Source organism: Cetorhinus maximus, chromosome 11, assembly GCF_964194155.1.
Source record: "Cetorhinus maximus chromosome 11, sCetMax3.hap1.1, whole genome shotgun sequence".
NCBI classification, from domain to species: Eukaryota; Metazoa; Chordata; class Chondrichthyes; order Lamniformes; family Cetorhinidae; genus Cetorhinus; species Cetorhinus maximus.
In genome coordinates this window covers 45,002,255-45,006,975 of record NC_135889.1, presented here as the reverse complement: position 1 = coordinate 45,006,975, position 4,721 = coordinate 45,002,255, and the positions used below count along the sequence as shown (strand labels likewise).

At 35.9% G+C, this 4,721-nt stretch overlaps 1 pseudogene; it reads right to left on the bottom strand.

Moving 5' to 3' along the window:
- Positions 1-3,822: 3,822 nt before the first annotated feature.
- On the bottom strand, positions 3,823-4,253 carry LOC144686269 (small ribosomal subunit protein eS12 pseudogene; annotated as a pseudogene).
- Positions 4,254-4,721: the final 468 nt, after the last annotated feature.

The window sequence follows — 4,721 nt, the reverse complement described above, 5'->3', positions numbered from 1 at the left end:
ATACTTGGCTGACTCACCATGACGGCTGGCGTGACTTACACTAGAGCTGTGCCATTTTGAACCTCTAAAGCCACTTGTAAAACCCAAAAGATGGGTATTATGCTTTCGAATTCTGCGCTGTTGACTTTTTATTTTCTAGTGAGATGAATAATGCAATTTGTAAATTAAAGAAAAAATACCAAAGAATTGAAAGATTTAAGGATGAGTAATGTTAAAATTAAAATTACTCTGTTGCTACAGTTATTTCCAAAGATTCAACAAAAACATCATTGATGCACAAACTTCTAACTAAAGTTTTTGTACAATTTTATGACTTTGTACAATGCACAGCAAGTTATAAAAACAATAAATAAATCAAACCAAACAGAATTCACTTTAATGATTCACACACCTCACAGCTGTATCCTAACTCTTCCTAACCCCTCTGCTCCTCCACATCCCTCTTCTGTGTTTTAACTTTTTTTTCTTTAAACCCACCTGTTATTAGTGACTACAGCTAAATATTTTCTTCATCAGCTTGGGATTCATTTTATCTGATTACATTTCTCTGAGGCATCTTGGGACATTTTTCTCTGTTAGAGCTGCTATATAAATTGTAAATCATTACAATTGGCCTGAAGTTCTTTCAGCCTGCTTCGTGCCTTTCTTGAACCATATACTTGTATTAGCTAGTCTCTCTTTGATATATCCCTTGTTTCTAATACACCCTGGGTATTCTTGAGCAAATTTTCCTTTCCTATCCTCAATTTCTTTGCATTACATTTTTTACTGTTAAAATGATCTTTAAATCTGTTCCTTTTAATCAAATATCTGATTTTTTGTGTCTAAATATTTCCTTCTGCCCTGTACGAAGCATCACGTGTTATCTGTGTCTAAGTTATTATTAAGAAGCAGCCAATCCAAAGTCTACAAACGTTTCTTCCCATGAAGAAGACCTGAATTGTTCCTAATTATTTCAGGATCACTTAGTTGACCAGGGTTATTAAGTTTTTTGTGTCCTTTTTCTTTGTTCAAATATTTCCATACACACTTTGATTACTTTAACGAGGTGGTACATAGCAATTTTCCAAAAGTGGTTTCCTATTGTTGCTATTGGAAATTTCAATGAAAATAACTTGCAGTAAATCTTCTTTCCTGGATAGGTCTATTATTTGACTGGCACTTAAATCATCCCAATAAATAGGAAAATCCATTTCCCTTTTGAACTCTTCAGCTGTAATTCTTTTTTTTGCACTGCTCTCTGGTTTCAGTCAAGGCTTGATTATGCTACTTTTGCCCATTCACTCCTAATCTTCATAAACACCCATCTTTAACATTTTGGTCTGGATCTATATAAAACATATCTCTTTGCTGCTCCTGTGATTTTCCACTGTTGTTTGCATTATAAGTTTTTTAATACTCCACTGGCTTCAATTTGACATGTAGCACAAGAAAAACAAGGAATACTATGAGTGAAATGCAAGAAAAGGACATTTGGCCCAGCTGTGAAGTGTGGGCTGGATTGGAAAAGTTATGTTGTTTATTCCACAAATCTCCTCTGCCCTTCAGTGATTAAACTCACAGCTGGAATACTGTCTTGCAGACATGATTTTCAGTGTTTGAGAATATCCTAGATCACTATTTTTTCCTTTATTTTCCTTATATTCTGGTGCAGAATCATTAGATATTTTAAAAAATTTCTATTGCCCTCTTTTACAATATTCTATATATTTTAAAGTTTCATTTGGGATTAAAGGCTTTTATGGCCTTTATTCTTATTCCTAAACCTGGTGTTTAGCACTAAATGTGGTTTCCTCTCTGCCAGAATTTATTTAATATTACATCAAAAAGAAAACTGATTAAAAAGATAACTAATTAAAAAGATAACCAACTGCTTTTACATAGACAGTCCAAGGCTTAAGAATAGTGCTTTTACTTGGATATGCCCGATCAATTTTAAATTACCGATTGCATGTTAAAAATAGTCAAATGTTACATAATACTAACAGATCTGCTCAAGTGATAATGTCTCTCAAATTGGCTGTTAGTTAAACAGAAACAGTTGGGTACTTAGATAAGTCATTTGTGCTAAAAGTTGGCACTGTTAATTCAAAACAAGGAAATTGCATTCTGTGTTTTAGCAGTTAAAAAAATCATGAAACTTGTAGCCTAGATTTGCAAAGAGCTGCAGCTCAGAAGACAATTATCAGACATAAAAGGATGTTGAATTCTGTATTAGCTAAAGTCGTTTAATTTGATTTTAGACAGTTGTAACTAACCTATATACTACTTGGTCTCTTGCTTGCTGAAGAATTGTACCATAATGTTGAATGAAAAATGCAAAACCCAGATGCATTATTCTTCAAGAATGCTGCATAATTTTAGCTCAAAGACTAATTTATAGCTGGGCCCTGCTGGTGTTTACAGCGTTACCAGAAATGAGAGGTAGCAGTAAAGCACAAAGTAATTCAACGTTTAAAATAATATAATGGAACCCCTTTTCTATCCCAATTTGCTTATACACCCAAAATGAATGAAGCTCTTGTTGCCATGAAAACTGAGGTCCAAATCTCCCATTGTTTAGTCCACACAGAGCAGTGAAAGGCATGTCACAGATCAATGGAAGCTGGTGCCTCCGGCCATAATGGACTTAAGTTCTGTACAATGATTTTCTTAATTTTACTTTCAAATATGTTCGTTTCTTACAGCTGAACTTGAATTGGGTCTGAATTACAATCTTTTTGAAAAGCATTTATTGAATTTTTGGGCAGACACACAATCTGAAAAGGTAGAAAATGCAACGCTTTGTTTGAATTGAAGAGTTTTTTGAATAATTATGTTGCATCAATACAGAGAAAGCTACATTTATAAATTCCACTGACTATTTACTATAATTGAAGCTTTGACTTGCTGATTTCCCTATATACAAAGCGATCTATCAGTATACCTGAGTTAATTTGTTTCTGACACTCTGACATCTCAGGTTAGGTTTTACTGTTTAAGGCTTTTTTCTGTACATTTAAAGAAACAGAACACTGAAATACTTAACCTCACTAGCCACCAGTACCCAGTTGTCCCAGGAGCTTACAATTACATTTAACAGTGGACTCAGCATCCAAACAAAAGGAACAGCGAATAAGGTGACACAACATTCCAGAAAAGGATAGCCTTCATGAGAAGTAAAGGGACCGACAGAGTATTCTTTCAGTAAAAATAGCCAGATTCTTGAGGTATATGTATGGTTGATGAGCATATACTTCTTGGCGACTTGTATCTGCCTTGTCTTGGAGATTTATCCAAAGATGGAGCACTTTTCTGCAGATAGACAGAATCCATCTTGACATGTCGATTTTAAAAGTTGTACTGCTCTTGCTGGAAGAAACCAAATCAATGTCGAGGCTTAAGATGCAATATTTTTAGTGTTTGTCGATAAAATAACAAAGTTGAACTTCTATAATTCCATTCGCCGCAGACTCACTTTGCAAATCAGCAGGGTTTACTGAATAGCTTATTTCAACTAAGGTGTGGGTCATTGCCTGTGTGAGAAATCTTAATATTAATCTATATCTGAAATTAATCTAAATCCTTGGCCAATCAGAGTTGATTTGCCAACCAATCTGCACCATTTTTTCCTGTAGTATAAATTGTTGTGATCATATGAAATTTTGCATTCTTGTATTTGTCCTGATGAGGGCAAAACAAAAAGCTTCAATAACATGTCTCTCTTTTCAGCAATATTCAATCTTAATATCGTTTATTATATATTGTATGCTTCCATCATTAATTATAGATCTACATCTGTGAATGTTTTATTTTAGCTTTTGTTTTTATTTATGAAACATATCACTTTCCTCTGAAATAGTTGTCAATGACATCCTTGACTTGTGAGTCTTTGCCATAATCCTTGACAACAACTCAACTACAGCCTACAACCTTGCGAGGTTTCCCTTCTTGGTCTTTTTTGCCAAGTCCATTCACCAAGTTTCTTGTTGTCATCAACCTTAATCAGATTGATCTGATGCTCAGCACAGAGTGCCTCTACCAACTTAACATACTGTGCATCATCGCAATTGCCTGCCAGGACACAAGTGAGCCTGTCGCTTGTCCAGCATCCTTGACAGCTTCCCGGAGGCTACAACACAAGCCATCGTGGATGTACGCAGTTTCCAGCACTTCCTGAAGTGCAATGTTAACATCCATGACACCGCCTGCAGCTATGCATTCCTCGGCCATTGCGCCGCTGCTTGCCCCGGAAAAGGGCAGTTTCCTGCGCGAGCAGAAAACATGGAAGTAATTCAGAACCAGAAATATTATACAGGATCCAAGATTCCTGTGCTGTGGATAAAGGTGAACTGGTGGATGTAGTGTACTTAGATTTCCAGAAGGTATTTGATAAAGTGCCACATCAAAGGTTATTGCGTAAAATAAAAGCTTGTGGTATAGGGAGTAACGTTGGCATGGATAGCAGATTCACTGGCCAACAAGAAGCAGAGAGTAGGCATAAATGGGTCTTTTTCAGGTTGACAAGATGTAACGAGTGGTGTGCCACAAGGATCAGTGCTGGGACCTCAACTGTTTACAATTTATATAAATGACTTGGATGAAGGGATTGAAAGGACGATTGCCAAATTTGCTGATGGCACAAAGATAGGTAGGAGAGTAAGTTGCGAAGAGAACATAAGGAGGCTACAAAAAGATATAGATAGGTTAAGTGAGTGGGAAAAGATCTGGCAAATGGAGTA